The 22,969-nt window shown below is 41.5% G+C and overlaps 1 protein-coding gene and 1 long non-coding RNA gene across 3 annotated transcripts in view; one reads left to right on the top strand and one right to left on the bottom strand.

Annotated features, from left to right (window-relative positions):
• Positions 1-8,606, bottom strand: part of LOC140200359 (uncharacterized) — a 44,493-nt gene extending 35,887 nt beyond the window's left edge. Inside the window, exon 1 of the long non-coding RNA XR_011886607.1 lies at positions 8,534-8,606. This is a non-coding gene — a long non-coding RNA (uncharacterized lncRNA). The remainder of the gene's footprint in view (positions 1-8,533) is intronic.
• The window catches only part of LOC140200358 (dihydropyrimidinase-related protein 3-like), a 225,229-nt gene that overhangs the window by 26,954 nt on the left and 175,306 nt on the right, over positions 1-22,969 (top strand). The gene's annotated exons all lie outside the window — the stretch shown is intronic.

Below are 22,969 nucleotides of genomic sequence, written 5' to 3'. Positions count from 1 at the left end.
GGGATGACTGGAAGAATTGGATCAGCCCATGATTGAATGGCAGAGCAGACTTGATGGGCTGAATGGCCTACTTCTGCTGCTATATCCTATGGTCTTATGGACTAAATACTTCTTAGAGGGTCTACCAGAATAGATGCAGGAAGGAAGGAGTCTAGAATTACAACTTGTGGTCTCATTGTAAGGGCATTGGCCTTTTAGGACTGAAATGTGTAGCGATTTCTTCATACATATCTGCTGGTTCTTGAGGATACTCTACTTTGGTGGGTTATGGAGTCTGCATTATTGATTGTGTTCAAAGCAGAGTTCAATAGAATTCCAGAAATTTAGGAATCAAGAGTTATGGGAATTGTGAAGAAAGTCCTGTTTGAGGTCAGTGTTTGGTCATCACCTTGTTGAATATTGCAACAGGTGAATTCTGCTTGTATTTCAGCTGTTCTTATGATATGTTGTATTTAATTTTCCCAAAACCAATCTTGACGAAGAGCCACAAACTAACTCACAACAAAAAAACCTAAAGTTCGTTAGGACTGGGAATAATATGTCTAAATAGCTTGAAAATTGATCAATAATAGAGACTAGAATGTAACATATCAGTTACATATTGGCTACCTGAGGTATCATTGGGATCTTTGCCTGTATTTTACATGTTTTCTCTATATTATATACTGTATATCTATATACACTATGTAATATATATGCATCAGTAAGACACTTAGTGTGTTAGGATGTAACAAGTAATTGGCATGGACCTTACAAATATTGATATACTAAAATGAATGTACTAAAATAGATACACTGTATACATAGATAGATAGATATTGAGATACAGCACCCCTTTGAGCCTAGCTGCCCAGCAATCCCCTGTTGGCCAGAAAGAATGACAATCTACAAATCAGTGAATTCAATTGAATCAAGGACAGTGGAAACAGACAGACTTATTGTCTTTTTTCCTGCCACATGCTTGGGAATGGAGGCTGCCATTTTGTGAAGACACTGTATTCTCCATTTTGTGAGCTTGAAATGCTGAGTTTGATCAGTGTTTTAAAAAAGACACAATGATTCTTCAGGTAATCTGCTGGACTGGAGATCATTTCCAAATAAGAAGTTATTTATGAGATGTTCTTTGGTTGGCTATGATATGCAAGTTTGTGAATGTTGGGGTTGATGCCTGCCTGAAGTGATTTGAGCTCACTGCTGATTGAGAACAAAGAGCCATAAATTATCGACTGTCACTTGATGGGAAGAGGACAATAACTTGATGCTGACTTGGAGCAGAGCCAATAACAAGGTAAAGGATAGACACATGCAATATTTGAATTGATAAGGAATGGATAAAAAAGTGGATGCTTCGTGTGGGCTGGTAGTGGTAACTTTGAAGAATAACCATTGCAGATACAAGCATAAGCAACCCTGTGTGAAACACATGGCGAGTGAATCAGGACAACGAGCAACACCTGGCCAGCGTAAACTCCCTTGCCCGGGTAATACCTTGAGTCAGGGATGCCTAGCGAGTGTGCACACAAGGTGTTTAGTGTATGAATTCATATACTTTTTAGTTTAAACAATAAAGGTACTTGTCAGTAAATACAGATCTCTCTGTGCCTCACTAATCATCGTTATAAGTAGTAAGTATTTTTTACACCCCCAATTTAATCCTAGCCTAATTACGGGACAATTTACAATGACCGATTAACCAACTGATACATCTTTTGATGATGGGAGGAAACCCAAGCACCCGGAGGAAACCCACACCATCACGGGGAAAACATACAAACTCCTTACAGGCAGTGGCTGGTACTGTAGAGCACTGGGCTAACCACCACTCTTTGTGCCACCCCCATCTCGGGTGCATGTCCTTAGCTCCCTGAAAGTGGATAGGATCCTGAACATTTGGAGGTAGTCTGAGGCAGGGAGTATAAACTGGGACATCATATTGCACTTATACAAAACATTCAGTAGACTGGTTTAGTGTACCTTGTGGAGTTATGGTTGTTGTACTATAGGAAGGATGTGATGGTGATGGAGGGAATACAAAAGATATTCACCAGAATATTGGCTTAAATTATAACAAGTGATTAGATAGGCGGGGTTTATCCTCACTAGGATATAAGAGTCTGAAGGGATATTCTATAGATGTATATATAATTGTGAGGTACAAAGATCAGATAGATAGTTAACATTTTTCCTTAGGGTAGGGAAGTCTAGAACAAAAGGACACAAGTTTAAGGCAAGGGGGACAAAATCTGAGGGCCAAATGGTGACTGTCTGGAATGAGCTGCCAGAGGAGATGGTAGAGGCAGCAATGACAACATTAGAAATGTATTCTGAGAGGTATTTGGATGATAAAGACGCAGAGGGGTAATGGCCTCATGCAGGAAATGGGATTTATGAGATAAGCATCATGATCAACACGTACAAAGTGAGCCAATAGGGTCACATTCTGTGCTGTACTATTCTTTGTCTATAGGACTGTATGATTCTATGGGAATGTGCTCTTGAATTACTGGAGCAGATGTTGGTTGTGAGCTATGTTCTTATAAAATTCCACTGAACAGAGAAAAACCGGGGAGTGGCAGATGAGTATTAAATGACTGCTGCAGTGTAAAAACAAGTTGCGCTACACAGGGAGTCATGGCTGCTATTTAACAATGTAAGGACAATGTTAATGAATTCATCTGCTTTCAATGATTATACAATTTGGTAACTGTTATTGATTCAGAGATTGTGATCCTACAATACCACATGCTACACATAATCAAACACAAGATAAACTGCTTTAAAAGACAGTTTCAAATATTCTTTTAAAGTGATATGTCCTGTATTCTGACTGGGAGTAAGATTGATGAGGCATTTATTTCCATAAATAATTGAGGCATGTCCTGATGAAGGATCTCGGCCCAAAATGTCGACTTGTTTATTCTTTTTCATAGATGCTGCCTGACTTGCTGAGTTCCTCCGGCATTTTGTATGTGTTTGTCTGGATTTCCAGTATCTGCGGACTTTCTCATGCCACATATTTCCATTTGTCAGTATTTAGTGTTCCCCACTCCACAAAGTTTATGTATCAACCAATTGGTGAGTAACCAAAAATCACCATGCTGATTCCACAAATTGGAAAAAAAAGTTAGTTTTAAATGTTTTGTTTCACAGGGAGTATATTTTCCTGTATATAATTTGGTATTTAGTGTTATTCAAATAAGATGTGTGACACAGCTGACAGAGTTTTGTTAAACATGAAATATATTTAAATAAATTGATTAAGAAGATCATTGGTTTCATTGTTTGCCAAGGATTTGATATCCTTTTGGGTTTTTGCCTTGATTAAAGTTTTGCACTTCCAGCATTTTACAGAGCAAATATAATTAGGGCTTTGTTGTGCAAGAGGAAAAAATACAATTCCCATGGCTCATTGCAAGGTATCCCAACCAACAAATTCAGGGCTCTTTTGTCAGGCACATTCTGTCATTACTCACCTACAGCGTAGCGCTAGAGATTTTCCTGCTTATCAGAAATAGAAATATTTAGAATAAATAAATTCCCTCATATAGTGGCTCTCTCTGGTCTGGCATGAGAGTAATAAAATGTTTCAGTGTTTCAAGTGTCATCTGTTTTACTTGTTTTAATTTTTTTAAATCTGTAACCATTCTGGATAAATGTCAAAAATTTGAGATCTCCTGTAAGACCATTTGCAACGTCTGAGAAGTTTTCCACAGAAAACATAATTGGTGGCATTGTAATGAGATGATGTCTTTTCTGCAGGGAGAAAGGCATTGTTTTGAATAAAATAATGTTTGGAAGTGTACTGGAAACATTCCTTTCTGCAAATGCAGCAGCAAGATGATTTTGGATAGCTGTGTTGCTGTTCTGGAAAGAAAGTTTCATGTCCCTAATGGTTAATCAATTCCAATTAATGGAATGGGAATCTCAGAGGACAGCAGAACAATGTGTAACTTTGAGTACTACATATATACCGGGCATTTTTGATGGAACTAAGCTAAAGAAATTGCCACATATGATTGAAAGAAAGGATTAGTGACATTAATCCCATTTTCGAAACCCTCCAATAGCTGTCTGGGTCACAAGATTAGGAATGTGGGGTAGCTTGCCCAGTTCTAAGCACAAAGGAAATGATCAAGTTTCAAGGGATGCTCAGTCAATGTAACCATTTACTGGTGAGCTACAAGCTTTTAAATGCCAGCACTGAAAAGCCCCATGAACGTGGTTCAATTTAACATCAGAGAATGTATACAGTATAGAACCTGAAATCCTTGCTCATTGCAGGCATCCACAAACCAGAAGAAAAACCCCCAAAGAATGAATGATAGAAAGTGTTGGAACCCCAAATCTCCCGCCTCCCACACACAAGCAGCAGCAGAAGCAGCAGCCCTCCCCTCCCCTTTGTGTTGGGCACGTGGCCAAGTGGTTAAGGCGTTCGTATAGTGATCTCAGGGTCGCTGGTTCAAGCCTCAGCTGTGGCAGCATGTTTGTGTCCTTGAGCAAAGCACTTAATCACAAATTGCTCTAATGTCTGTGCGAGGAGTGGCACCCCACATAGACTTCCAATCTACACCTTGTAAGGCATGAAAATGCCCGACACAGGCCTCCCTTGGTCTGAGTCGACGTTCCCCCTCCCCTTCCCCCTCCTGCCAGCATCAACCCCCACCACCCACCGTGCAAGCAACAGCAAAGCCCCTGAGAGACCATAATCCAGAGTCCATCCAAAATAACTGTCCATCCCAACACTTTGACATCTCAGGCAGGCTCTGTCTCTCACTGGTGAGGGAGGGAGAAAGATCACTCCTGCAGCAAATGAGAGGGGAGAGCAACAGCTTTCTGTTTTGATGTTACATTCTGCAGCGTCGCTTACTTGAGTTCCTCTGACTCGAGGGCCAGCAGATGAGAGAGAGAGTGTGAGAGAGAGTGTGTGTGTGTGTGTGTGTGTGTGTGTGTGTGAGAGAGAGAGAGAGACTGACTGACTGACTGACTGCAGTTTGAGTGCAGCTGTAGAACATGGACTGACATGACCCCAGCCACCTTGAAAAGGAAAAAGAAAGACATGAGAAGAGGAGAAATTAAACTGTTTCACAGACGAACTGGAAGAAGCCGCCCAGGTCTGCAAAAACCATTGGCGCCATCTTTAGCTCCTTTTTTAGAGAGTCTAAAATAATTGGCATTTATGGCTCAGAGGGTAGGTTGTCCATTTGGACTATTGTTTCTTTCATCTTGGTCTCTGCTGGAGTAATTCAGAATTTATTCCACAATCTTAACCTCGTCCATAAACCTGCACCTCGTTTCAACAAAACTACCGTCACCTTGTCTCCATCACAGGGCATTCAATGTTTCAAAACCTTCTGAGAAAAGGCACCAACTCTTCTAGCCTCAGTGCTTACTCCTATCCTCATAGTAGCACAGAAGGAGGCCATTCAGCACATTGAGAATATCTCCAATAGTTCCATTATCTCATTATTTCCATGTTCCACTCAACTTACTCTCTGTCACACACACCCAATAGCTCCCCTTTGATTATTTTTGCCATTAATCTGCATTAAGCAACAATTTGCAGTATTTAAATAATCTGTTAGCAATGGATTTCTTTGGTGTGGAAGGAAATTGGATCATCTGAAGGAAAACCACGTGCCCAAAGGGAGAACATACAATATTCGCAAGCAAGGCCTGAGGTTAGGATTGAGCCTGTGTCCCTGGAGCTGTGAAACAGCAGCACTAACTGCTGAGCCATGGTACCAACTTCAGCCTAATGATTCCCGATTACTACCTTCCCAAGAAGATTGATGTCTGCCCTTATTCCCAAGTATTCATAAAGTATGTTTTGAGGTATTCAAGGCTTTTACACAGCAAATTTAGTACCGGTATTCCTCAGAAATTCCAGACACTGATGTGGTCTCCTCTCAGTAAACTGTAGTTGCAGTCCTCAAAAGGTGCGAGTTTGTATGATTTTGTGCTGACCATATATCATCATAATGTTCTAAAAGCTGCCAGTGCAAAGCCAAGGTCACAGTCTCCATCAAGTGTAATGCTCTCCTGGGCTAGAAATGTAGGGTTAAATAATAGTAACTGCACCCTGCTGACTTAATCAAATAGCATGCTTTCCTGGAAACAAGTTGGCTCTCTATCCTCTCGGAGCACAGCATAGTTGAAAATAGGATGGAGAGAAAGCCACATAATGACACTGCAGAACATCTGTAAATTACACTGTATATCAGGCAGTAGAAGGACAAGATTGTCTTGATAGCCCCCTACAGCACTGACACAAAGATTTTGCTTCCTGAATGCTTTTGGGTGCATTTAATGGATTTTGGGCTGCTGATCATGAAAACCACCATGATATTTCCCTATCATGCACCATTTTTTGAAATTGCCTATATTTGTTATTTCAATTCATAATTCAAGTCAATTAAAATGTTGCCCACGGTGTAAGATGAAAAGTTTTCTATCTTGTCCAGGCATGATGCCAGGGCATGCTTAGGCAGGGAGGATGCTGCATGGCAGGACAGGTTTTAGAAAGGCAATAAAATCATCACACACACACACACACACACACACACACACACACACCTTTCTGTGCATCGTATTTACATGTATCACGGTTTGCGATCACGTTGATGAGCATGCTCTACATGCATAGCATATTGTGTATACCCATTATAATAATTTAATTGTATTTTCAGGAGTATTTTTGAGAGCAAAATATCTCGCCTATTCTTGGCCATCATCATGTGGCACAGGTCTCATGGCTGAAGGGAGACGGGGGTATTATGGATTGCTTGGGTCAGAGGTACTTGGAAGTCAGTGCTGTTTGCTATCCTGATGATATCGTGAGAGCAAAAGGATCATGTGACATACTCCTACTTCTGTCTGACTAGTGTGTTTGCTTTCTCTACTAAAAACAAGAAATCCATTGACTACCCCAATCTCCCTTCAGCCACGAGACCTGTGTCACATGACGACAGTCAAGCCAGCTTTGTGCTCTTTCATAGTTCATATATTCTTACACAATTGAAGGAAGGCATTTTCTTCATGTGTCTGTGCTGATCTCCAAGCATTATGATTAGTCCATTTCCCCAGATTATTTCTATAAAACCTGTTCTCTGCATCAACTCCTCCTTGGTTTTCCTGCTACCCATTTCCACTGGTGGTATTTTACAAAATTAAATTAGTCTCTTGGGAACATATGGAGCAATGTGACGAATTCTGAATTGGCCAATTCCGAATTGTCCCTGCAAAAAGCCGATACAGTAACAAACAGCAGGCCACATGAACAACATAGCTACTGAACTGAATGATTTTGTGAGATATGGGAGGATTCGAATGCTCCAAGGGGAAACCACACAGTCACGGGAAGAACGTGCAAACTCTGCACAGACCACAGCTGATGCCAGATGGATCCATGCAGCAACAGCAACACTAAACACAAAATACTCTGCAGATGCTGGGGTCAAAGCAACACTCACAACACGCTGGAGGAACTCAGCAGGTCGGGCAGCATCCGTGGAAACGATCAGTCAACATTTCGGGCCGGAACCCTTCGTCAGGACTGAAGAGGCAAGGGGCAGAGGCCCTATAAAGAAGGGGGGGAGGGTGGGAAGGAGAAGCCTGGTCTCCTTCCCACCCTCCCCCACCTTCTTTATAGGGCCTCTGCCCCTTCCCTCTTCAGTCCTGACGAAGGGTTTCGGCCCCAAACGTTGACTGATCGTTTCCACGGATGCTGCCCGACCTGCTGAGTTCCTCCAGCGTGTTGTGAACAGCAACATGAACTACTGCACCAATGTGCTGCCCCCATCTCCTCACACAATACTGGAAAGAAAGTAGCGAAAATGTTCAATCTGGCAGAATTAAAACATATGCAAGCACTACAGCTCCTAAAAATAGAAGTGCTTTAACTTGATGTTTCTCTATCGGAGAGCTGATGCATTGACTTCTATTTTGCTGATTTGTCTTATGAATGATTACAACGCAGCCTGTTTAATGAAGTGCCTTGTCCAGTGGCCAGGAATGTTATTTATATCAATGATTGCCAGTGACAGCCACTGAGACCCTTTCTGTTGATCATTCTTGCTTGCTCTGATGATCTGTAGGAAAGACACAGGAGACTGTTGGAGTTGGTCAATGCATCCAGTTAGGTTGGAGGGATTGCCTCTATCCCTTCATGGCCAGTTAGTGTGGTTGCTGCACAGATCCAGCTACCCAGTTCAGATCCCCACTGACCATCTGGTGTTTGCATGTTAAAGTAATTTAACTGAGCTTGGCTTACATTGCTTTAGTAAAACAAACAACGTGCCACAATATCGTTAGTCTTCTGTCTATCTGTCCAGCTGCTTATGTTTAACGCTGGCAAGTAATACTGAAGAGAGTATCAGAAAGAAACTGAATTCAATTCACACTGCACATAAACAGTATTAAAATATCTCACCACTGTTATGATAGCTGCATTCAGATCAGGTTTTAAACATCACAGATGCTAAAATCAAATTGAACTTGGCAAACTTAGCAATATTAATCAACAGTGTAAATTTACCAGTATGTGGATGCATCAGTTCTCTTCGGCTTGTGGTCTCACAGTTAACATCAAGATGAGAGCATTGGTGCATTCAGCTGTACAAGAAAAGCCTTATGTAGAGTTTACCGTCACATGACAAATTGTCGATGCAGTCAGCAATTTTATTTTCCTTAGCCGTACACTGTGAAATACCAAGGCAAGTGTGGCCTTTGTCAAACTATGTGCAAATGTGTGAGAAACAAACCTGAAAGTCCCTGAAATACTTGTGCTGTTGATCCTGGCGCATGTTTGTGTAACTTGGTTAGTGCCCAGAGGCTGCGCTGCAAAATTGGGCCACTTTGACACGGGCTACCCGAAGAGGGAGAAGAGGAAATAACAAGATACTCTCAAGGTGATCATGGCCCTCATTTGGGCAGACATGCCAGTTCTGTGAGATCCCCGAAGAGATTGGAGATTTCGGATGAGCCACTGCAAATGATCTTTGACAGCAGGGGTCCCCAACCCTTTTTTATTCCAGGGACCCCTACCATGAACCGAGATGGAACCCCTGCGGAGCCAAAGGAGGGAGGGTGAAAAGTTTTGATGGCTACTTCGTCCCATCCTGAAATATTTTAACATAAACCTGGAGTCTTGTGATAACATGGACACAAGAGATTCTGCAGATGCTGGAAATCAACAGGTCAGGCAGCATCTACTGAGGGAAATAAACAGTCATCATTTTGGCCTGAAAGAATTCATGAAGGGTCACTTGTGATAACATTACTTATGATCATTCTACCTCTACTTAACGAAATACTGGAACTGATGTGTATGTGCGGGGGAGAAATGCTGAAGCAAAACAGAAACATGATTGTGTAAACCTCACCACAGCTTAGCTACCATTAACTATGTAGACTAAAGCAGCGCCATAAACATCAGAAAGTGTACAGATGCTGGAAATACAAGCAAACACACAAAATGCTGCAGAAATTCAGCACACCAGGCAGGAGCTATGCAAATGAATAGACAACACTCACAACACGCTGGAGGAACTCAGCAGGTCGGGCAGCATCCGTGGAAAAGATCAGTCGACGTTTCGGGCCAGAACCCTTCGTCAGGACTGTAGGGGGAAGGGGCAGAGGCCCTATAAAGAAGGTGGGGGGAGGGTGGGATGGAGAAGGCTGGTAGGTTCCAGGTGAAAAACCAGTAAGGGGAAAGATAAAGAGGTGGGGGAAGGGAGGCAGGGAGGTGATAGGCAGGAAAGGTGAAGAAAGGATAGGGGAAAACACAATGGTTAGTAGAAGGAGGCGGAACCAAGAGGGAGGTGATCAGCAGTCAATGAATAGACAGTCAAATGAATAGACAATGTTCGGGGCCAAGACCCTTCTTCAGGACTGAGAAGGAAGGAGGAAGAGGCCAGAATAAAAAGGTGGAGGGAGGAGAAGGAGGCTAGCTGGAAAGTGATAGGTGAAGCCCTCTCTCAAGGGCTGGAGAGGAAGGAATCTGATAGGAAAGGAAAGTGGACTACAGGGGAAAGGAAGGAGGAGGGGAGCCAGGGGGAAGTAATAGGCAGGTGAGGAGAGGTAAAAAGGTCAGAGTGGGGAATAGAGGAAGTTGTGGGGGGGAATTTGTTTACCAGAAGAAAAAATAGATATTTATGCCATCAGGTTGGAGGCTACCCTGACAGGATATAAGATGTCGCTCCTCCACCCTGAGGATGGCCGCATCTTGGCACAAGAGCAGGCAGTAGATCAACACGTTAGAACGGAATTAAGATGTTTGGCAACCGGGAAGATCCACTTGTGGCAAATGGAGTGGAAGTGCTTGATGAAATGGTCCCCCAATTTACAACAGGTCTCACCAATGTAGAGGAAGCCATATCAGGAGCACCAGATACGGTAGACAACTCCTGCAGATTCACAGGTGAATTGTTCATTCACTTTCCTTGAAGGAAAAAAAAATGACCTGATCAACCACTCAGTTGTAGCCAAATCTTCATGTGCAAAGAATGAACAAAGGTAAAGGTGGTACCTCCCACATCATTGCCTAATAGAACAGGAGTAATAAACTCTCCATGCAATCCTCCTACCCCACTTCTCATAAGAAACTAATTAAATGAATTGTAGGGGCAAATGCAACCTGGATTCATTACTGATCGTCAGACCTGGATGGAGGCTAAATTTATCAGGTGATACTAATAGAAGCAGCTATGTAATTAAACCGAATACCATTCTTCATCAAAGCTAATCTTGTTACCCCTACATCTTCTCCTGGAATGGAACCATCCACTAACACTGTCTCCTCCATGTCTACCTCCTTCACCTCCGATTCTCTTCTGTCTGGTTTCCCCAAGTCATATGATACAACATAATGATGGCGATGATGTGCCTGATGTACATAATGTCTTCTTTCTTTCTTGTCAGAGCCAGGATAATGCACATGCTCAGAAATATTGCAGTGTCTTCAAAGGAAAATTAATTAAAAAATGCATAATGACAACAAAACACAGCACTAGTCATGCTAATGTTTTACTCTTCCCTAGTTTAATTACTTGACATTTGTTAGTTTTCCATGTATGAGGACAACAGAAAGCTTGCACTCTTATCTCCTTTGGTATAGAAGTCCATATTTCCATGATGCTTTCTCCTCACATTTGTTAACATTTACCTCTGTAATGTCCTTGTTGTTGCCATGGTTTTCATTTACACCAGGATCCTAGCCCTTGTTGGTTCAGGTGATGTTACTCCAATTGTAGATTATAAAGCATAACATTGATATTTGACCAAAGCGCACAACTACAGGCAAGTTAAAAAATTGATTCCCAGAGATGGATAAAACCCGAGCTGTTCAAATTTGTTGCATTATACTTGAATTTACTGAAGTTCTAGGATTTTAACAATGAAGGGTAGTGTAATTTGTTGGTATGCTCAATAGATTCAAAAGATTCGAAGTACATTTATTATTAGAGCATGTATGCAGTATACAACCCTGATAGCCACAAAACAAGGAAAACCATGGAATTTGTTCAAAGAAAAACATCATTACCCCCAACGCCCGAAAAAATCGCACAAACAGCAAATGAAAAGAGTGAAGAACATAGGGGGGAGAGAGAGAGAGAGAGAGAGAGAGAAAACACACACAGAGGCCGTCCTCTGGCAGCAGGGAGTGAGAGGTGGACAACGCTGAACAGTCACTTGCCTTCCACTCTCACCTTGATGATCTCAATCTTCCTCAATGCTTTAACTGGCGAGATCGGTGAGAAATGGAGTTGATCATGGGCTCATGCCCCATCTCCAGGCCTGAAAGCCATGGGCTTCGCTCGTAACTTCACCAAACACTCTCGGGGACGGCAAAGCGCCAGATCGCTCAATATAAATACACCACCAAAATGTTGATCTCAGGGTCCAACATAACAGGAGTGCATTTGAAAGAAAAAGATATAAAATAAGTGAGAGAAGTAATAAAGCCAATTCATTAAACAGCCCCATTTCTCCAACTCACAGAAATAGCTCATGTACACATTTTTCAGTTCCCATCGTTTTCTTGCTTTCCAAGTTGTATCACCACACATTCCTCTTTCCTTTTCCACCAATTGTTTTCTTTGTAATTCCACCTTCTCTTCTCAGGCCCCTGTTTCAAAAGGAGCTGTGCCAGTGTCCAATTTTTCAACCTGAATATGCAGAGGATAGACTTGCTTCGAGAATGGCTCTAAAAGGGCAAACTCGCAATAGCTGGAGGACCCATATTGCCACTGCTGTCAAATGAAGCTTCTATTTTCCATTCATTTACAGCATGCATGCATGACAGGAGAATAAAGCATTGTTCATTGGCCATCCCAAATTCAAAGTCAAAGTAAATTTATAATCAAAGTATGTAGATGCCACCATATACTACCCTGAGAATGATTTTTTGCAGGCGTTCACAGTAGAAAAAGAAATACAGTGGAATCAATAGCCCATAGAGGATGACAAATAACCAATGTGCAAAAGATAAGACAAACTGCAAATATAAAGAAGAACTGGTTAACACAAAAAATTATCAACATACATAATAAAAGAACAACAATTTCAAGACAATAAATGCAAAAAATGCCAAGGGGAATTAGGAACAATCTAACACATTACATGTCCTGCAGCAGTTTAACTCAATCTGATTGAGGTACAATCAGGCACAATCAAGAGGCAAACATCATTCATAAAATCTTGCTTTAAGATATGAACTCATAAAAGAAACTACACCTGACTATAAATACAAGCCTGATCCAGTGTTTATGACAGAGTCCTACTAATTATGTTATGACCAGTCCATTATTATAGATAGGACAATTCACAATAACTGGATATAATAATAAAGGATAAACAGGAAAGAATAACTTAGTTAGTAGATGCAGCCATTCTAAAAACACAGAAATCAATTAGTGAAAAACATATGCTGAATTAGATTATGAAGACGCGTAGTCTTCTTTTATTGTCATTTAGTAATGCATGCATTAAGAAATGATACAATATCTCCTCCAGTGTGATATCACAAAACACAGGACAGACCAAGACTGAAAAAAACTGACAAAACCACATAATTATAACATACAGTTACAACAGTGCAACAATACCATAACTTGATGAAGAAGTCCATGAGCACAGTAAAGTTCAAAGTCTCTCAAATGTCTTACATCTCACGCAGACGGGAGAAGGAAGAAAAACTCTTCCTGCTGTGCCGACCACAATCCGGCTCTGAGTCATCCGAAAACTTTGAGCTCTGATCAACTCTCCGTCACCGAGTACTGAGCGCCATCTCGGTCCAAATGATTCAACCCCAACTTCGGTCGCCAAAAGCAGGCAAGGCCGGGGAATTTGAGGCCTACCCTCCGAAAGATTCCCGACCACGCAGTAACGACAGCAGCGAATGAGCGTTTCAGAAATTTCTCCAGATGTTCCTCTGTGCTTTCACATCCATTCTCCATCAAATCAGAATTGTCCACGGCCCCTATTTAACAGATACGATATCATTTTTCACTGGAGGGCTGCGCACGCGCAGGTGCATCGCCATCTTCACCTCCCGCCAAACGAGGGTTAAACGAAGATATTGAAAGGCTTTGGAACATGAACTGGGTATACATTGTCCCGATAGTAATATCTACAACTGGTATCATTCCAAAGTCCCTACACAATAGCATTAAACAGTTAGAGCTACACTGCAATATCTATGTAAATTTCCAGGAAACCGCAACACTAAACAGTAGTCCGAAAGTTCCTAACAATTGAGAAATGAGTGTGCTTGGCCATGCCTGTAGTTTAGCTTTTACCAGGTTGAGCTGAGAAAAAATAAAAATATAATAATTACAGAACTGAGAACATGAGTTGTAGAGTCCTTGAAAATGTGTCCATAGGTTGTACAATCAGTTCAGTGTTGAGGCGAGTGAAATTATCTACACCTGGTTTTTGTCATAATGTTAGAAGTTCATGATTTGAGTTTTCCAGGGCTCCTTGCTAAAATGCTGCCTCAGTGTCATAGGTAGTTACTCTCACATCACTTCCAAAACTCAGCTCTCTCTCCAAGTGACTAATCAACCTAACGGTCCTGATTTCAATGAAGAGGTTATGGGTTAGTAGTGGCACTTGGAAATATTTTCAACAATGTCATGAATCACTTTGCAGATGAGTAGGAAATTGGTTGACCTGCAGCCAGAATTAATTTGTCCTTGTAAATTGGACATTACAGTGCAAATTGGAACATTGTTGAATACTAAATGGTAGTGTAATAACTATACGGGGAAAATGTATACATAACTAGTTCTGCAGTGCAAATCTTTAGCAGTAAAACCAGTGCTTTCTGCTATTTCTTGCCATCACATGGAACAAATTGAATTGGCTGAAGATTGGCTTCTGTGCAAAACCCAGTATGAGAAAGTGGATCTTCCTTTTTACACCTGGCTGACTTTAAATACTTGCATTTCAACCTTGTCTTTGGACCATGTATTGTGCTTTGCCATCACCCAGGATGGAAATGTTGCTGCAGTATGTTTTTCTTGGTAATCATGCCTGGAAGTTGCAAACTAGCCAAGCCTTGATCTGCTGTGTTGATCATGGGGTTACTTGGCCTTTTAGTGATGCTTTCAATGTTTAACACCAGTGTGATCACTTATTCCAGCCTAAACAGTTTGGTATAGTGTGTAAACACGAGGAATTCTGCAGATGCTGGAAATTCAAGTAACACTCATCAAAGTTGCTGGTGACTGCACAGAAAAAGGCCTTTTGATTTAAATTGTCCTCCCCAACCAAGATGCCTTTCTGAGCTAGTTACGTCTGCTTTCATTTCATCCATTTCCTATTCATGTACCTGTCCAATTATCTTTTACAAGTTGTAATTATACCCAGCTCATTCCATTTAGTTAACCCATTCTGTGCGAGGAGATTGCCCCTCATCCCCCTCACATTAAACTTATGCCATCTAGTTTTAAACTCCCCTTTGCTGGGGTAAATACTGTGACAATCCACCTTAACTATCCCCCTCATGATTTTATGAACCTTTATACAGTTATCTCCCACGATCTTATACTCTCCAAGCAAAAAAAACCTATCCAGTGTCTCGTTATAACTCAAACCCCATAGTTTCTGTGAGTTTCTTTTCTGCACCCTTTCTAGCTGAATCACACCTTCCCATTGTATGACAGCCAGAACTGCAGACAATATTCCAGAATCGATCTCACCAATGTCCTACATACCCAACCCTTCTACGTACTGTACCATCCTATGAAGGCAAGATGACATACACATTCTTCACTACCCTCTTGAACTGTGTTATCACTTTCAGCAAATTTGTACCCTTAGATATGTCTGTTCTACAACACTCCCCTGGACCCTGTCAGTTACTGTATAGTTCCTGCCCTGGTTTAACTTCCTAAAGTGCATCACTTCAAACTTAGATTCCATCTGCCATTCCTTTGCCTATTTCCCATGTTGGTTTAGATCCTGTTGTAACTTTAGAAAACAACTTTCACTGTCCAGTACACCACCAATCTTGGTGTCACCTGTAAGCTTATTAACCATGCTACCTACATTCTCATCCAGATCATTAATGTATACTGTATGACAAATAAAAGGGGACCAAGTATACCTGCAGGACACCATGGTGACACGCCTCCATTATGAAGCACAATCTTCTATTCACCACTGTCCGACTCTTTCCACTAAGCTAATTTTGTGTTCAGTTGACTAGTTCACCCAAGTTCACATATGATCTAATTACCAAGCCTTGCTTAGGCCCATGCAGACAATGCCTCCTGCCATGCCCTCAGAAGAAGAGGGGAGGGGAAAAGAAAAATAAAAATTAACTGGTGGCTTTCTGAAACTTCCCAGTGGCCAAACATTTCAATTCCGATTCTCATTCCCGTAACGACATGTCAGGCCAAGGCCTCCTCTTGTGCCAAGATAAGGCCACCTCTGGGTGGAGGAGCAATACTTTATATCCCGTATGGGTAGCCTCCAACCTGACAGCATGAATATCGATTTCTCCCTCCAGTAAAAAACAATCCTCCCCCTCCCTTCATCTCCTATTCCCCACTTTGGTTTCTTACCTCTTCTCACCTGCCTATCACGGGTCCCCTCCCCCTTCCCTTTCTCCTACGGTCCGCTATCCTCTCCTATCAGAACCCTTCTTCTCCAGCACTTTACATTTCCCACCTACCTAGCTTCACCTGCCACCTTCTAGCTATCCTCATTCCACTGCCCCCCCCCCCCCCCCCACTTTTTTATTCTGGCATCTTGGCCCTTCTTTCTCAATCCTGAAAGAGAGTCTTGGCCCAGAATATCGACTGTTTATTCATTTCCATAGTTGCTGCCTGACTTGTAGAGTTCCTTCAGCATTTTGTGTGTGTTGCTCAAGTTGTCCAGCATCTGCAGACTTTCTGGTATCTTTGATAATAAATTTACTTTGAATTTTGAATTTCTGTCCAATGGAACTTTGCTTTACGAGAAAGGAAGCTGACTAACACACATCCTCCTGGTTCAAAGGTCATTTCCTGCTTTGAGAGAATGTAAAGGAAAAAGATACTGTAAGCTGTGGCAGATAAACACATTTCAATTCCTCTGAGCTTCGAGTGGAAGTGTGTCACTAAATTATATTCAGTGTTTAATAGGAATGACCACAGATTAGTTTCAGTATCACAAACAAAAGGAAATCTGCAGAAACTGGAAATCCAAGCATCACACACAAAATGCTGGAGGAACTCAGATGAAGGGTCTCGGCCTGAAACGTCGACTGTTCACTCTTTTCCATAGGTACTGCCTGGTTGGCTGAGTTCCTCGCGCATTTTGTGTGTGTTGCTTGGTTTCAGCATATTGGGCCACATCTAGCATGGAGGAATATTGATCATGTTGAAATGCCTTCACAAAAGTATGTAAAAGGTATCAAATTGTACTGTAAAATGGTCGAGGAATTCTGTGGTGTTAGTTACAATGCAGAACAATTTTGTCTTCTTTGCCATCCATGACCAATTAGATTACTGATGACTAACCTGACTGACTGCGACCATGAATTATCCCAGGAGATTTAGGCCTGAGAAATAAAGTTCATTATTAATCCTGCAGCACCTGTAGGACGTCAAAATATTGAATGAAACAGGATTATAGATTGAAACAGAGCCTTTTGGGGGTGAAATCTGAGAGCAGTAATTCAGTCCTGGGCCTATAAAGCACAACTGTGGAGCATGGTCTTAATTTTAGTATTCTACTCCCACTCAAATAATTGCAAATTCTTTATATGAAATCTAATTTAATTGTTTCCTTCTAAATTTACAATGTGGTTAATATAATTACAAGCTATTCTTGTGTGTAATCATTCATTTTGTGTTTTGAACTGGATAAAACTTACATTGAAGCTATATATAGTAATTATTGCATGAGCATTAAGTCCTCAAAGAGTACACTGTGTTGAAGGAGCAGTGATATAAAGTGAGTAATATTGATTCAGTTGCCTATAGTAGTTAATTATTTTGAGATACAGCAATGTAACAGGCCCTTTTGGCCTAATGAGCCCACTCTGCCCAGTTACATGCTTGGGACCAATTATCCTACTAACCCATATGTATTTGGGATGGGAGAGGAAACGAGAGTACCTGGAGGAAGCCTGAGTGATCATGAGAAGAACATGCAAGCTCTGTACAGGCAATGGTGGAACTGAATCTGGGTCACTGGGTCATATAACAGAAGAAGATGGTGGCAGCGAACAACGCGACCAAGGGAGACATCCTCCAGACGGTTCAGGGAACTATTTCTTTCACTTCTCTTATGTGTTCCTTTTTTCTCAAATGTGGTTCTGCCTCTGTTGGAGCCTGTGATCTACATTTTGGTGGTGTGTTTTCGGGCCAGTTGAGCAATCTTATGCTTTGCTGTCCCCGAGAGGGTTCCATGAGGCTTTGAGCAAAGTATGCATCCTCAAGGTCAGGAAGCCTGGAGACAGGGCCCATGCCCATGAACAACTCCATTTCTTGCTGATCTCGCTGATTAAAGTTCTGAGGAAGATTGAAATCATCAAGGCGAGTGTGGAAGACGAAGGGGTGTTCAGTGCCGTCTATCAGCTTCTCGTTTGCTGCTGCCAGAGGAAGGTCTCTGCATTCAGATGATCTCTCTGTTCCTCAATGCTTTTGGATCTTGGACAAGGTTTAATTCACACAGTTTGTGGATTGGACTCTGTGGTCCACGTTATGATATGTCTCTGGTCACTCCTTTTGCTATTTTGGACGATTTTGAATTGGGGTGGTCTGCAGATAACAAACACTAAGTGAACTGAATCTGCTTGGACTCTTTTGATTTTTGTGCTTAATATTCTGTGTTTCTGGCTTGTTATTTTTTTGTTTGCATGATTTGTTTTTTTCTTTGCACGTGTGGGAGTTTGATGTTTTTCTTTGAACAAGTTCCATGGTTTTCCTTGTTTCATGACTATCTGTGGGGAAGGTGCATACACACTTTAATAATAAATGTATTTTGCATCTTTGGCACTGTAATAGTGTAATGCTACCCCACCACACCATTGCTTATAGAAAAAAGATTTATAACTTTTCCAATTTTCATTCTTGATGATTCCAATCAAATGATGAGTGTAACAAGTGGCTACGTCAAAAATAACCTTTTTGCTCCTATGTGGCTCTGGTAAAAGCCCAGGTTCTATAGCTGGTCTGCATTTGGTTAGCATCCAACTGTAATTAATCCCAGCATCAAGCGTCAGGGTACTGATCTGTGCTTTTTGCTTGGCTGTGGTTTATGATCCTATAGCTGGTTGTTGAGCAACGATACTTATTGACCAATACGATCAAATAGTAGACTGGTTTGCTTAACCAGAGAGTTAAGATAGTTCAGAAAGTTATGTCTAAAATAGACACAGGAGCTAGAGTATTCAGAGCTCGTGTTTCTTGACAAACCGTGACTTTGTGACTAATTTATGCATGTATCATTGATCCTGAAAGGTCAGTCAAAAGAATTTTCATGATTATTCTTATCAATAGCCTGAAGTAAATACAAATTATCTTGATGTACATATCTCACCACTAATCAATGCTAAATGCCCTTACCTCTTCAAGTTCATAAAGATTAACATGATAACCCAGTTGAGAGAGAAATAGAAAAGCAAGTATATATTGAGCTTCAGTGACTTTGAGAGACAAGAGTTGCAGCCTGAAGACAACTTTTGCATCAAAATTAGGCAATACAATGTTAAATGGTTGCTAATGCCTTTGATGCAGTCTTTCATAAAAAGTTGTCACATTGAAGACAGAAGCAGTGGGGTATTTTATTAAGTTATATTGTCTTATTCAGAAACATCTTATTAAGTTTCTGAAAATCCCACTGTTGTGACTCTATAATAAATGTTTTGAAGTTCTGGTGTTTAAATATAAACGTTCTGCTTCAGGGATTAATAGCCAGTTAACTGATTTGCTTGTAATGTTAGGTGAGGAGAACGTACTGGCTACCAAAATGCCAGAATTACCTGTACATCATCACATCTTTGAGGATCTATGCTGGGACCAGCATATCTACGCAGTTACAAAAAGGCACGACAGCGACTATATTTCATTAGAAGTTTGAGGGGATTTGGTATGTCACCAAAGACACCCATAAATTTCTACAGATATATCGTGGAGAGCACTCTCACTGGCTTCATCACCATCTGGTATGGGGGACCCACCACACTAGATTGAAGTAAGCTGCAGAAAGTTGTGAACTCAGTCAGCTCCATCATGGGCACCACACTCCCCAGCATCCAGGACAGCTTCAAGGAGTGATACCTCAAAAAGGTGGTATCCATCATTAAGGATCCCATCACCCAGGACATGCCCTCTTCTCATTGCTGTCATCAGGGAGGAGGTACAGGAGCCTGAAGGCACACACTTAATGATTCAGAAATAGCTTCTTCCCATCTGCCAACAGATTTCTGAATCCATGAACAGTACCTCACTAATTTTTTTTCTCTTTTTGCACTATTTATTTAATTTAACACACACACACATATATACACACATACAGGAGAGAGCCAAATATGGGAAGAATTTTTAATTAAAAAGGTTTGATTTCCTAATCAGAGCGCATGGGAGTGTGGGATCATGCACTATGATTATTGACCACCTCTAGTCTGAAATATATACTTGTGATTGAAAATGAATGATGAGTTGGCAAGAGAGAGTAACACGTTTGTACAACACTTTTAATTGGGGAATAAATATAAAACAGACAGCTATCTTGCACTCAAACAACAGGAATTCTGCAGATGCTGGAAATTCAAGCAACACACATCAAAGTTGCTGGTGAACGCAGCAGGCCAGGCAGCATCTCTAGGAAGAGGTGCAGTCGACGTTTCAGGCCGAGACCCTTCGTCAGGACTAGACGAAGTCCTGACAAAGGGTCTCGGCCTGAAACGTCGACTGCACCTCTTCCTAGAGATGCTGCCTGGCCTGCTGCGTTCACCAGCAACTTTGATGTGTGTAGCTATCTTGCACTGACAGAATACAGATCTGTGACATTTATTGTTTTTATTAAAAATAATCATTGTATTAGCTGTGGCAGAAGTACAGAGGAAGTATGTCTGTATTTGAACACATCATGTGCAACGTTCTACCTTCAAGGCTTAAAGAGATCATTTCTAAAAGTTGCAATGGAATGAGAAACTACTTCCCAAAGTAGTTTGCCAAACTACTTTCATTAAAAGTCACTGACCTTCAAAGAAATATTTCGTACTTGTCCAAGTTGCACAAGCATCACTTTATAACTTGCATATGGTTTCTTACAGATGTCATGTGAAAAGGAAATACAAAATCCATCTTCTGGAACTTGAAAAAGTCTCCCACTGTCAGCTGCAAAGAAATCAGAGTGAAGTTGTAGCCAGTATTAAAGTTAAGAGTGCGTATGCAGATCCCACTGCTCCAGTTCAGCTTTAAACATCAAAAACAAAAGAAGCAATATTTGATCTTCTTTACTCAGATCAAATGTTTCAATGTTTGAAACTATTAGCTTGAAATCCAAACTTCAAAGCATAAGACTGAAATACTCCAGACACTTATGCCAAACCATGTGCTGTGGACGATATTGGAAAATCATCAATTCTTTAAATTTCTGTGCTTTTCCTATTTATCAATTCAAGGGTGCTATTGCTGATAAAATAGAATAAATCAACTCCAGCATGATATCCAGGAAAGCTACAGCACACATTAGATGTAGAGTGATTCTTACAAATACATAGAAATGATGAGCAGACAGACTCCAGATGCTTCATCACGCCTACCTCACATTTAGTAGCTGGAGCACCAGAAGGGTATAAATTACTATTTTCATCATCCTTTCGGGCTCTGGAGAAACGCAGTTTGCCAATAGCTCAGGGTCAATAAGTGAACAAGTGCTCCAAAAATTAATTCCTTAAACGGGATATCCAGAATGCCCTGACTGACCTTCAAAACTGTGGCTTTTGGTTAATTTTGTAGCATAAATCACCAATTGGTTTGATGTCCTCATATCCCAACACTTGTAATTTTCAACACAAAAGCACGCTAAAGATTATTATGTAACCATGTAATCCCGTCCAACCAGCCTCTTAAAGCAAAACCCCAACTTAATGTTAGTGGTTGTGAATTAAGTACATTTCCACCAATTACGTTACCCTATGCAGACCCCACAGAATTCCCTAAAACCGGCATTGTGAGTCTGTCCAGAGTTTGGACGAGCCACTTGGCTCGGGTCCTATGTTCCGTGGTGGAGGAACTGCAGGTGCCTCTGGCTCATCCAGTGGTGAACTGTCATGCTCATGGTCATGTTAGACAAACATAGAAACATAGAAAACATACAGCACAATACAGGCACTTTGGCCCACAAAGCTGTGCCAAACATGTCCCTACCTTAGAACTACCTAGGCTTTACCCATAGCCCTCTATTCTTCTAAGCTCCATGTAGCCATCCAGGAGTTTCTTAAAAGACCCTATCATTTCTGCCTCCACCACCGCTGCCGGCAGCCCATTCCACGCACTCACCACTCTGCGTAAAAAATTTACCTGTGACATCTCCTCTGTACCTACTTCCAAGCACCTTAAAACTACGCCCTCTCATGCTAACCATTTCAGCCCTGGGGAAAAGCCTCTGACTATCCACATTAAAGCCTCTCATTATCTTCTACACCTCTGTCAAGTCACCTCTCATCCTCCGTTGCTCCAAGGAGAAAAGGCTGAGTTCACTCAACCTATTCTCATAAGGCATGCTCCCCAATCCAGGCAACATCCTTGTAAATCTCCTCTGCATCCTTTCTATGGTTTCCACGTCCTCCATATAGTGAGGCGACCATAATTGAGCACAGTACTCCAGGTGGGGTCTGACCAGGGTCCTATATAGCTGCAACATTATCTCTTGGCTCTTAAACTCAGTTCCACGATTGATGAAGGCCAATGCACCATATGCCTTCTTAACCACAGAGTCAACCTGCGTGGCAGCTTTGAGTATCCTATGGACTCGGACCCCAAGATCCCTCTGATCCTCCACACTGCCAAGAGTCTTACCATTAATAGTATATTCTGCCATCATATTTGACCTACCAAAATGAACCATCTCACAATAATCTGGGTTGAACTCCAACTGCCACTTCTCAGCCCAGTTTTGCAACCTATCAATGTTCCGTTGTAACCTCTGACAGCCCTCCACACTATCCACAACACACCCATCCTTTGTGTCATCAGCAAATTTACTAACCCATCCCTCCACTTCCTCATCCAGGTCATTTATAAAAATCACCAAGAGTAGGGGTCCCAGAACAGATTCCTGAGGCACACCACTGGTGACCAACCTCCATGCAGAATATGACCCATCTCCAACCACTCTTTGCCTTCTGTGGGCAAACCAGTTCTGGATCTGCAAAGCAATGCCCCCTTGGATCCCATGCCTCCTTACTTTCTCAATAGGCCTTGCATTGGGTACCTTATCAAATGCCTCATTAATATCCATATACACT

This window comes from Mobula birostris, chromosome 7 (genome assembly GCF_030028105.1).
Source record: "Mobula birostris isolate sMobBir1 chromosome 7, sMobBir1.hap1, whole genome shotgun sequence".
NCBI lineage: Eukaryota > Metazoa > Chordata > Chondrichthyes > Myliobatiformes > Myliobatidae > Mobula > Mobula birostris.
The sequence above is the reverse complement of the archived record's forward strand: the minus strand, read 5'-3'. Positions and strand labels throughout refer to the sequence as shown.